Genomic DNA, 13,610 nt, shown 5'->3' with positions numbered 1-13,610 from the left:
GACGGGGGTCTTAGGCCTTGTATTGATTACCGGGGACTCAACAAGATCACGGTTCGGAATCGATATCCTCTTCCTCTCATGGCCACTGCTTTTGAGCTGCTTCAAGGGGCTTCCATTTTTACTAAACTGGATCTCCGCAATGCTTACCATCTCGTGCAGGATCCGGCAAGGTGATCGAATGGAAGACGGCGTTCAACACGCCCACGGGGCACTATGAATATCGGGTGATGCCGTTCGGGCTCACCAATGCCCCTGCAGTATTCCAAGCCCTGATTAATGATGTTCTCCGGGATATGCTTAATCTGTTCGTCTTCGTGTACCTGGACGATATCCTCATCTTCTCGAGGTCACTGAAGGAGCATGAGGGGCATGTTAGCCGGGTTCTCCAGAGGCTCCTTGACAATCACCTCTATGTTAAACCTGAGAAGTGTGAATTTCATGTTTCTCAGACTCAGTTTCTCGGGTTTATTGTCACTCTCGGGCACCTAGAGATGGATCCCAAGAAGGTCGAGGCGGTCCGCAGCTGGCCCACACCTGCCACGGTCAAGGAGGTTCAACGGTTCATTGGCTTTTCTAACTTCTATCGGAAGTTCATCAAGAATTTCAGCTCAGTGGTAGCCCCCTTGACGACGCTTACCAAGGGAGGAGGGACCAAGATTCACTGGGGTCCGGAAGCAGCAGGGGCCTTCGAGGATCTCAAGCGCCGCTTCACGTCTGCTCCGATTCTGGTGACTCCTGACCCAGAAAGACCTTTCGTGGTGGAGGTGGACGCCTCAGAGGTAGGGGTGGGAGCCGTCCTGTCACAGAGGGGTGAGGATGGGAGATTACACCCTTGTGCCTTCATGTCTCGCCGCCTGTCTGAGGCCGAGCGCAACTACCACGTGGGGGATCTAGAGTTGCTTGCAGTAAAACTGGCCTTGGAAGAGTGGCGCCATTGGCTTGAGGGGGCTCAGCACCCGTTCCAGGTTCTCACAGACCACAAGAACCTGGAATATCTCCAACAGGCTAAGCGGATGAACCCTCGGCAAGCACGATGGTCCCTTTTCTTTAATCGATTCCAGTTCCTCCTGTCTTACCGACCTGGCACCAAGAACGTCAAGCCGGATGCCCTGTCTCGAGCCTATTCTCCCGAGGTACAAGAGAAGCCCTTGGCATCGATTATTCCGAGGTCTAGATCGTCGCACCTCTTCAGTGGGAACTAGAAAGAGGGGTACGAGAAGCCCTTGTCCAGGAGCCCGATCCAGGCGGTGGTCCTGCCGGGTCGCCTGTACGTTCCTCTCTCTGTTCGGGCCCGCGTCTTGCAGTGGGGTCATGAGTCGCCCTTGACATGCCATCCAGGCAGTGCTCGCACACTGGAATTCCTCCGACGGCGGTTTTGGTGGCCGGCCATCAAGAAGGACGTGCAGGTCTATGTTGAGGCCTGCCCGGTGTGCAACCAGGGAAAGTCGACGCGCCAGCGACCCCCAGGGGACTGCTCCATCCCTTACCTATTCCTCGAAGGCCATGGTCACACCTTTCTCTGGACTTTGTTACGGGACTTCCCTCCATCCCAGGGCAACACCGTCATCCTAGTGATCGTTGACCGGTTCTCCAAGGCTGCCCGGTTTATTCCCCTGCCCAAGCTGCCCTCGGCTAAGGAGACTGCTGAGCTCCTCATGAACCATGTCTTCGGATATTTGGCATTCCCCTGGACGTGGTCTCTGACCGAGGTCCCCAATTCTCGTCCCCGGTTTTGGGGGCCTTCTGCAGGCTTATTGGGGCCACAGCCAGCCTATCGTCAGGGTTCCATCCAGAGTCTAATGGCCAAACGGAACGGATTAATCAGGATCTGGAGACCACCCTGCGTGTATGGCGGCCAGTAATCCCACGTCTTGGGCCACCTACATCATTTGGGCTGAATATGCCCACAACACCCTCCAGTCTTCAGCCACCGGATTGTCCCCTTCGAATGCCAGTTCGGTTACAACCCTCCATTATTTCCAGAGGAAGAGGCGCAAGTTGGTGTTCCCTCGGCCCAGCGCTTTGTCCAACGCTGTAGGCGGACCTGGAAGAAGGCCAGGTGTATCCTCCTTCAGACCTCCCAGAGATACCAAAGTCAGGCTAATCGACACCGCCGGACGGCCCCTAGTTTCCGAGCTGGTCAGAGAGTTTGGTTGGCCACTAAGAACCTGCCCCTCCGGGTCGATTCCAAGAAGCTTTCCCAGAGATACATCGGCCCTTTCCGCATAGCTAGAAAGGTTAACCCTGTTTCGTATCGTTTGGTTCTGCCTCGCTCCCTTAGAGTTAACCCCACTTTCCATGTTTCACTCCTTAAACCTGTCTTGTCTTCTCCTTTTGCACCCCCACGCAGACCCCCGCCACCTCCCAGGATCATTGACGGCCAGCCAGCCTACACAGTCCGCCGGATACTGGACTCCCGGAGGGTCCAGAACTCTCTGCAGTATCTGGTGGACTGGGAGGGCTACGGGCCAGAGGAGCGCTCCTGGGTTCCAGCCAGGGACATCCTGGACCCAGGTTTGATCCGAGATTTTCGCACCCTGGGGCCGGGGTGTCTGGAAGGAACGTCAGGAGTCGTTCCTAGAGGAGGGGGTCCTGTCAGCTTCCTGCCTCCTGTTTGTCTCCGGCCTCTAGAGGTCATCTGTGTTCCCCTCTGCCTTAGTTCTTCCTCGTGTGTCCTAATTAGCTTGATCCAGGTCACCTGTGCCTTGTTTCCCCTTGTGTATTTTAGCTGTGTGTTTTCCCCTTGTTTCTCACTTGGTTATTGAGTCCTGGCTATGTGTCTCCTGCTTTGTTCCACCGTGTTTTTCCAAGTAAGGTTTTCTAAGTTATCTTTAGTTTGTTTTTCTCCCATGGGAGTTATTTTGTTTGCCTCCTGTTTTGTTAATATACCTCTTTCTGAGAAGAACTTTTGTTGGACTATTTGTGAAGTGCGAAGAACCTTTGTTTTTACATTAAATCTACTTGCCTGGAGTATTGCCTTGGGTGTTTCATTTGGGTCCTACTACACCTCCTCTGTGGCTAAGGGGTATTACCCCCAGCTCTCCACATCTGAGACCGGAGTTCTAGCCCAGCTTGTGACAATAACATTTTTGACATGCGTTTTTCTGGATTATTTTGTTGTTATTCTGTCTCTCACTGTTCAAATAAACCTATCATTAAAATTATAGACTGATCATGTCTTTGTCAGTGGGCAAACGTACAAAATCAGCAGGGGATCAAAAACTTTTTTTCCCTCACTGTAGTTTAAATAAGTAGTAGGATTAGTACACATTATGTATATTAAGTAAGTAGTAGGATTAGTACACAGTATGTCGTTTAAGTAAGTAGTAGGATTAGTACACAGTATGTAGTTTAAGTAAGTGGTAGGCAAGACAGATTTCAGACACGGCCAGCTACTGTTTTGTTTAAGTCACCTGCCCAATGGGTCAACCTCGGAGCAGGCTCAACTTGCGTGACTGCTCAGTTCACTTGCCCAAGGCAATAGGGCAACCTTTAATGTCAGTCACTGGTCTTTTGAAACGATCACTCCCCTCTTCGGCATTTGTATATAAATCAAGCAGGTTTGGTACATTCTACCATACTCTAGGAGACAGAGGCCATAACGTAAGCATCAAGACAATACCACACACAGGCTCACTCCAGACCGGTAAGACCTTTGACAAGCTTTGAGTTGCTGTTAATCAAATTTCTCATCTTGTTTTTGGTATATTCAGCAATATTTTTTGGGGGGGTTTAGTTTCCACTGCCCTCCAAGAGTTGTTGAATTTCCTCTTCACTTCAGTTTGCTCCTCACAATTTTACACTTCTTGGTAATTTTTTTTCTCAGTCCTGTGTCTGATCTGAAGAGATGCTGAATGGAATGATGTCACTGGGTGTTCTGCTGGTGCTCCTGTTCTTTATGCATGTTACTGCAGACAGCTCAGGTAAAGGGTTGATTGGCTTATTCACGTTTAGGTAAAGGAATGAGAGCTCCACTCAGAATATTGCTGCTTGCTTTATTCCTGCACCCAAAACAGCCATGTTCCGTGAGCGGACGCCTCGTTCCTTTATCTCACTGTATTATTTATTTATTGCCCAGCACTTTTATTCTCAAGTTTAGGATGATTTATTGCCAATGTTTCAATTCTGGAGAGAGATTAGCTTTTATCCCAAATGGCTTCCTAATCCCTATATAGTGCACTACTTTTGACCTCAGCCTATGGTTATCACAAGGGACGGTTCTACATTTACAGAACGGGGACCTGGAGGAAAATGGGGAGGGCCATGCTTTTAAAATTTCAGTGAGGGGGATGTTTTTTTTGTGTTTTTTTTTTTTACATCTAGTCCAGAGGAGGATCATGTAATTTGTAATTGATGACATTTCAACATTTGTCAGTGTTTTAGAATTAGTTGCTTATTAGGCTATATCGCGATGTGTGCCCGATGCCACCCCTCAGTTCTGATTCTCCACTGGCCGCAAAATATGAAGTTCGCCTACAGGCTTTTTAGTGTGGTCTCAATCAAATTATCCATAGTTTATAGACTTATAGGCCTAGGCTATACGAGGTGCATGCTCTGAGAGGCACAGAGCAAAGTTATATTTCTAAGAAAATGTACTTCCTTCCCAAGTCTTTTGCGCTGCTGGGATGGTGTAAATAAAACTAGGCTACATTACACTGTAATCAATGGAGGCTGCTGAGGGGAGGACGGCTCATAATAATGGCTGGAATGGAGTAAATGGCTGGAATGGAGTGAATGGAATGGTATCAAACTCATGAGAAAAAAAAAACATTTTAGATACCATTACATTTACTCCATTCCGGCCATTTTTATGAGCTGTCCTCCCCTCATCAGGCTCCACTGGCTGTAAGGTTTATTTTGTGGTGCCTAACCAATGTCTGTGCTGTGTACGGTGGCAGTAATTCATTTCAGCCGTCTTCATTTTAATTAGACTTAACTAACAACAAGAGGGCTTTTTGATGGAGCCTATTTCTTCCTATTTAAAATATCTGTCCAGTGTTCCAGATTTCTATGAAATATTCCCCTAAAATGAATTACAATATGAAATAAATAGCTAAACGTCCGTACAAATAAATATAATTAATGATGTTAAAAAGCAGCTTTTTTTTTTGTTTCTCCTGCTTGGCCTGTTAGGAAACAACAGAGTGGTTTGGGTGTATACTGGTCAAAATCAGCTGATTTGACAGCTGTGATTGGCTGGCTGGCTTTAGAACTATGGAGAGAGCCACTGCAGGGAGGGAACACTGAACAGCTATGAAATTATTGTTATTTTCAAATACAAATCTCTTTTTGTGGCAATTTGCCCGCGGCTGAATCTAGTTGCCTAACCCTGCTGCATGCGTTTGTCCGCGAATGTTATTTATGTCCCTTATCAACTGAGGTGAATGAAGTGACAGTAACCAAGGTGATGACGGCTGGAGTAATTCTTGCTTGTTTTTGATGTTCTCCAAATATAAATTTAAAGCTTTTTTTTGTGTGTGTAGAAATGCAGTAAATCAGCTTCAAAAACTTCCTTTGAGGTAAAAAATAATTCCTTGGAGGGGGGAGTTACCACTGAACTTGTATCTAACTTGAATATTTTCTCTATTTTAATGGATTTATTTGAATAAATTAGGGCAGATACAAATGAACAGTTGAAACTTATTCAATACAATGCATTGTAGTTTAAGCCAATTTTCATCGCTATTCATGAAACAATTTGGTGATTTCCCATGGACACCCTTGACTGGTTCTTGGTCCCACCCTTGGCCTCCCCATATAATAGAGTATAGAAACACCCCTGATAAGAGAACACCCCTTTTTGACAGACAAAATTATAGGCTGCTGGGCAATTCCACGGTTTACGTTAAAATGTATGCCAAAAAATATATATATATTTCAAAGTTGAACAAACCATACAACTCTATGCACAATGACTACTTAAAACAATTTACACAGACATTTTTACAAAAACACATTTACTGGAAGAACTGTGCAGATGCAAAGTTTGGTAACAGAATTTCAGTCAAATCTACCTCCGTTTTTTATGTGACCACGTTTTTCACAAACTCTGTGAAATATCAGCTCCGAATAAAGATTCAAAGATTTGTAAAGAAGGAATAGGGTGTCAGCTATTATATGACTCCTTGGGTTTGAAAAAATATATTTTGGACAGTGAGTGAAGTGAATTTACACCCGGTAACAGAATTGAGGTAACGGAATTTCATCATGGGTCCCTGATCTGTACTACACAGAAATACATAATTATGGATATGAATGTCATTCTCTTCATGGTGATGTATCAGGTACACAAAGGTGGAAATATGATATCCTCATTTGCATATTGGGTATTATTCTACACACTGGTTATTATTTTAATGAGCTCCGCCCCCAAACAAGACCAAATTTGGACCGGACCAAATCTGAACCAATCATAGAAGTCAATGTTAGACAAGTTTGGATGTCAGCGGACAGCACAGTAGAGCTCAGTAGAGTACAGTACTGTACAGTACAATACATTATGGCAACCATGTTCTGTGTATGTTTGATGTGACGTTGATGGAATATTCTCCTAACCCTCAGAAAACTAATGTTGTACAGTGCATTGGGAAAGTATTCAGACCCCTTGACTTTTTCCACATTTTGTTACGTTACAGCCTTATTCTAAAATGGATTTGCTATGAGACTCAAAATTGAGCTCAGGTGCATCCTGTTTCCATTCACCATGCTTGAGATGTTTCTACAACTTCATTGGAGTCCACCTGTGGTAAATTCAATTGATTGGACATTAATTGTAAAGGCACACAACTGTCTATATAAGGTCCCACAATTGACAGCGCATGTCAGAGCAGAAATCAAGCCACGAGGTCAAAGGAATTGTCCGTAGAGCTTTGAGACAGGATTGTGTCGAGGCACAGATCTGGGGAAGGGTACCAAAGCATTTCTGCAGCATTGAAGGTCCCCAAGAACACAGTGGCCTCCATCATTCTGAAATGGAAGAGGTTTAGAACCACCAAGACTCTTCCTAGAGCTGGCCGCCCAGCCAAACTGAGCAATCGGGGGAGAAGGGCCTTGGTCAGGGAGGTGACCAAGAACCCGATGGTCACTCTGACAGAGCTCTAGAGTTCCTCTGTGGAGATGAGAGAACCTTCCAGAAGGACAACCATCTCTGCAGCACTCCACCAATCAGGCCTTTATGGTAGAGTGGCCAAACGGAAGCCACTCCTCAGTAAAAGGCACATGACAGATCGCTTGGAATTTGCCAAAAGGCACGTAAAGGACTCTCAGACCATGAGAAACAAGATTATCTGGTCTGATGAAACCAAGATAGAACTATTTGGCCTGAATGCCAAGCGTCACGTCTGGAGGAAACCTGGCACCATCCCTACGGTGAAGCATGATGGTGGCAGCATCATGCTGTGGGGATGTTTTTCAGCGGCAGGGACTTGGAGACTAGTCAGGATTGAGGGAAAGATGAACGGAGCAAAGTACAGAAAGCTCCTTGATGAAAACCTGCTCCAGACCGCTCAGGAACTCAGACTGGGGTGAAGGTTCACCTTCCAACAGGACTACGACCCTAAGCACACAGCCAAGACAATGCAGGAGTGGCTTCGGGACAAGTCTCTGAATGTTCTTGAGTGGCCCAGCCAGAGGCCGGACTTGAACCCGATAGAACATCTCTGGAGATACCTGAAAATAGCTGTGCAGCAATGCTCCCCATCCAACCTGAAAGAGCTTGAGAACATATGCAGAGAAAAATGGGAGAAACTCCCCAAATTCAGGTGTGCCAAGCTTGTAGCGTCATACCCAAGAAGACTCGAGGCTGTAATCGCTGCCAAAGGTGCTTCAACAAAGTACTGAGTAAAGGGTCTGAATACTTATGTAAATGTGATATTTCAGTATTTCTAAAAACCTATTTTTGCTTTGTCATTATGGGGTATTGTGTGTAGATTGATGAGGGGGAAAAACAATTTAATCACTTTTGAATAAGGCTGTAATGTAACAAAATGTGGAAAAAGTCAAGGGGTCTGAATACTTTCCGAATGCACTGTATATTATGAGAAAATAGCAACCATGTTCTGTGTATGTTTGGTGGAACGTTGATGGAATATTCTCCTAACCCACAGAAAACTGGTCACATTAATGTTCTCGAAACGTCCACTAAAATACGTCTAGAACATTAATGTTGTATATTCTGAGAACATTGTAACCACATTCTAGATAAGTTCTGCTTGACATTAAGGGAATGTTCTCCTAACTTTAACACCAAAACATGCTACAAAGGTTCTCCGAAGGTTTTTGTTAACATAGATAGAATGTTCCCCTAACTAACGGAAAACTGGAAACTCAAACATTACGGGAACATTACAGGTAATATTACAAAAACGTTCTCTCTCCCTAGAATTGATAGCTGGGATGGTGGAAGGCAAAGGTGTGCAATGCCTTGTAGTTTAGTTTCTTTTTAATGACTGTGTTTCTGACAGTAGGGAGTATCCATTCTCACCTTGGCTGACAGTAATTGTACCTTCCCTGTTTCTCTCTCTCTTTCATTCTTTCATTCAACTACAACTCCCTTAATAGCTGATCCCTGCCAGCACTACACCGTACTGAATGATGGCTGGCGTGCCACCAACAACAATGTCAACGTTAATGGCTACCACTGCGACAAGTATGTCAACTGGCAGGGCTGGTATCGCCTTTTCCTGGGGAACACCAGTGTTCAGATGCCAGAGAGGTGTGTGGAGAGGTTACATGTGTGGGACTGCCTTCCCCATGTGGCTCACAGATCCCCATCCCCAGCTGTCAGACGGGGTGGTTCAGAGGGGGGTCTGTGGGAGCTGGTATGGTGACTGCTGCAGCTTTAGACAAAATCCCATCCATGTCAAAGCCTGCTATGGAAACTACTATGTCTACAAGTTTGTCCATCCAACAGCGTGCAGCTTGGCCTACTGTGCAGGTATGTACCATCGTAATGTTCTTGTCACTGACTTTTAAAGACAATAATGCTTAAGACAATAGTGTGTGGAATTCTCTATCAAGAATGTTTAAGACAATAGTGTGTGGAATAACCTAACTAGTCACAGAAAATCCATGAACCCCCCTTCCCCTCTGCTGTTCCAGACGTCAACACCAAGGTGTGTTCTACCTGTAGAAACGATGAGACCTGTATGAGTGACAACAAGATCAACTGGAGGTGCAAGAGGAAAGGTGAGTGTTAAGAAAAACACATCTTACTCCTTAGTGTATATACAGTTTGTTGTGTCAGGACCATGGTGGAAGGCAAAGGTGTACAATGTCTTGTAGTTGAGTTTCTTAATGTCTGTATTTTTGACAGTAGGGAGAACTCATGCTCATATTGACTGATAGTAACTCTATACCTTGTTTTTTCTCTGTCTCTTTCATTCTCTCTCCATTCTCCCTCTCAGTCACCCTCCTCTCATTTTACTCTCTCAAAGAGAAATCTTCTACAGCTATCCCTAAACCCACAACTACAACAACTACACTTGTACCAAAAACCACCACCACAACTAGAGTACTTAAAACTACCACTACAACTCGAGTACCTAAAACCACCACAACTAGAGTACTTGAAACTACCGCTACAACTCGAGTACCTAAAACCACCACAACTAGAGTACTTGAAACTACCGCTACAACTCGAGTACCTAAAACCACCACAACTAGAGTACTTGAAACTACCGCTACAACTCGAGTACCTAAAACCACCACAACTAGAGTACTTGAAACTACCGCTACAACTCGAGTACCTAAAACCACTACAACAACTCGAGTACCTGAAACCACCACAACTAGAGTACTTGAAACTACCGCTACAACTCGAGTACCTAAAACCACCACAACTAGAGTACTTGAAACTACCGCTACAACTCGAGTACCTAAAACCACTACAACAACTCGAGTACCTGAAACCACCACAACTAGAATACTTGAAACTACCACTACAACTCGAGTACCTAAAACCACCACAACTAGAGTACTTGAAACTACCGCTACAACTCGAGTACCTAAAACCACTACAACAACTCGAGTACCTGAAACCACCACAACTAGAGTACTTGAAACTACCACTACAACTCGAGTACCTAAAACCACCACAACTAGAGTACTTGAAACTACCGCTACAACTCGAGTACCTAAAACCACCACAACTAGAGTACTTGAAACTACCGCTACAACTCGAGTACCTAAACCCACTACAACAACTCAAGTACCTGAAACCACCACAACTAGAGTACTTGAAACTACCGCTACAACTCGAGTACCTAAAACCACCACAACTAGAGTACTTGAAACTACCGCTACAACTCGAGTACCTAAAACCACTACAACAACTCGAGTACCTGAAACCACCACAACTAGAGTACTTGAAACTACCACTACAACTCGAGTACCTAAAACCACCACAACTAGAGTACTTGAAACTACCGCTACAACTCGAGTACCTAAAACCACTACAACAACTCGAGTACCTGAAACCACCACAACTAGAGTACTTGAAACTACCACTACAACTCGAGTACCTAAAACCACTACAACAACTCGAGTACCTGAAACCACCACGACTAGAGTACTTGAAACTACCACTACAACTCGAGTACCTAAAACCACTACAACAACTCGAGTACCTAAAACCACTACAACAATTCGAGTAACTGAAACCACCACCACAACTAGAGTACCTGAAACCACCACAACAACTCGAGTACCTGAAACTACCACTACAACAACTCAGGTACCTGAAACCACCACTACAACAACTGGAATACCTGAAACCATCACCACAACTCAAGTACCTGAAACCACCACCATAACTCCAGTACCTGAAGCCATCACCACAACTCCAGTACCTGAAAACACCACCACAACTCCAGTACCTGAAACCACCACCACAACTCATGTACCTGAAACTACCACTACAACAACTCAAGTACCTAAAACCACCACCATAACTCCAGTACCTGAAACTACCACTACAACAACTCCAGTACCTGAAACCAACACTACAACAACTGGAGTACCCGAAACCACCACCACAACTCCAGTTACTGAAATTACCACAACAACGCGAGTACCTGAAACCATCACCACAACTCGAGTACCTGAAACTACCACTACAACAACTCGGGTACCTGAAACCACCACCATAACTCCAGTACCTGAAACCATCACAACAACTCTAGTACCTGAAACCACCACCACAACTCCAGTACCTAACACTACCACTACAACAACTCCAGTACCTGAAACCAACACTAAAACAACTGGAGTACCTGAAACCACCACCACAACTCGTGTACCTGAAACTACCACTACAACAACTCAAGTACCTAAAACCACCACCATAACTCCAGTACCTGAAACCACCACCACAACTCCAGTACCTGAAACTACCACTATAACAACTCCAGTACCTGAAACCAACACTACAACAACTGGAGTACCTGAAACCACCACCACAACTCGTGTACCTGAAACTACCACTACAACAACTCAAGTACCTAAAACCACCACCATAACTCAAGTACCTGAAACCACCACCATAACTCGTGTACCTGAAACTACCACTACAACAACTCAAGTACCTAAAACTACCACTACAACAACTTGTGTACCTGAAACTACCACTCCAACAACTCCAGTACCTGAAACTACCACTACAACAACTCCAGTACCTGAAACCACCACTACAACAACTCAAGTACCTAAAACCACCACCACAACTTGTGTACCTGAAACTACCACTACAACAACTCCAGTACCTAAAACCACCACTACAACAACTCCAGTACCTGAAACTACCACTACAACAACTCCAGTACCTGAAACCACCACTACAACAACTCCAGTACCTGAAACCACCACTACAACAACTCAAGTACCTAAAACCACCACCACAACTTGTGTACCTGAAACCACCACTACAACAACTCAAGTACCTAAAACCACCACCACAACTTGTGTACCTGAAACTACCACTACAACAACTCCAGTACCTAAAACCACCACTACAACAACTCCAGTACCTGAAACTACCACTACAACAACTCCAGTACCTGAAACCACCACTACAACAACTCCAGTACCTGAAACCACCACTACAACAACTCAAGTACCTAAAACCACCACCACAACTTGTGTACCTGAAACTACCACTACAACAACTCCAGTACCTAAAACCACCACCATAACTCCAGTACCTGAAACCACCACCACAACTCGTGCACCTGAAACTACCACTACAACAACTCAAGTAACTAAAACCACCACCATAACTCCAGTACCGGAAACCACCACCACAACTCCAGTACCTGATCCACCACTACAACAACTCCAGTACCTGAAACCACCACCACAACTCCAGTAACTGAAACCACCACCACAACTCCAGTACCTGAAACTACCACCACAACTGGAGTACCGTGTGGCTCAGTTGGTAGAGCATGGCACTTGCAAAGCCAGGGTTGTGGGTTCGATTCCCACGGGGGACCAGTGTGAAAATGTATGAACGCACTACTGTACGTTGCTCTGGATAAGAGCGTCTGCTAAATGACGTGAATGTAAATGAGTACCTGAAACCATCACCACAACTAGAGTACCTGAAACCACCACAACAACTCGAGTACCTGAAACTACCACTACAACAACTCGGGTACCTGAAACCACCACTACAACAACTGGAGTACCTGAAACCATCACCACAACTCTAGTACCTGAAACCACCAACACAACTCCAGTACCTGAAACTACCACTACAACAACTCCAATACCTGAAACCAACACTACAACAACTTGAGTACATGAAACCACCACTAAAACAACTTGAGTATCTGAAACAACAACCACAACAACACCTGAACCCAAAACAACAGCACCTGTAGCTGACACAACAACGACGACGACTAAGACCACTACCACAGCAGCCCCTAAACCTGCAACAAATACATCAACTCACACCATACCCGTCACCACCACCAAGGCAACACTATCACAGTTCCAGAGCTGGTGTGTGGGCGGAGCCTGGTACAGGTGGGTCTCAACAGGGTTTACCTGGAGGCTGCTGGTCTGAACGCTTCCACAGCTCACCTGGCAGACTCCAGTTGCTCCGCCCACCAGGAGGCTCACGGCACGGTGTGGTACGAGATGGCGTGCAGGGAGGTACGCTGTGGAAACACTTGGGAGATTAGAACACATTACCTCAATGTCTGACTGGAGGTTGTTCAATACTGGAAGAGTTTTGATGATTATTAGCTTGGTTTCCATCCAATTGGTGACAGATTTTCATGCGAATATTCTAAAACCTGCGAAAGAAAATATGCGTATTTTCCCACCAGTGGTGTGTTTCTACCAAACGGACTTGTTTCAGATAAAAATCAGTGGGTGACGATGTAGTGCTCACAAAATGTACTTTTTCACTTAAGTTTTCATGTACCAAATAAAATCTAAAGTTCAATGTGTTTCCATCTCATTTCCAACTCTACCGATAGTTTTGTCACAAAAACTGTTGCGTTAAATAGCAAATGTGCCTACTCTGGTCTTGGCACGTGCGTTCTAGTCAACAGCTCGCAGATAGCGGGTAGGCTAGTCTACATGATGAGATTATTATGGATAAT

At 45.2% G+C, this 13,610-nt stretch overlaps 1 pseudogene; it reads left to right on the top strand.

Moving 5' to 3' along the window:
- Positions 1-3,898: 3,898 nt before the first annotated feature.
- LOC123481152 lies at positions 3,899-10,652 on the top strand (annotated as a pseudogene).
- Positions 10,653-13,610: the final 2,958 nt, after the last annotated feature.

This window comes from Coregonus clupeaformis, chromosome 20, assembly GCF_020615455.1.
Source record: "Coregonus clupeaformis isolate EN_2021a chromosome 20, ASM2061545v1, whole genome shotgun sequence".
Lineage (NCBI taxonomy): Eukaryota > Metazoa > Chordata > Actinopteri > Salmoniformes > Salmonidae > Coregonus > Coregonus clupeaformis.
The sequence above is the reverse complement of the archived record's forward strand: the minus strand, read 5'-3'. Positions and strand labels throughout refer to the sequence as shown.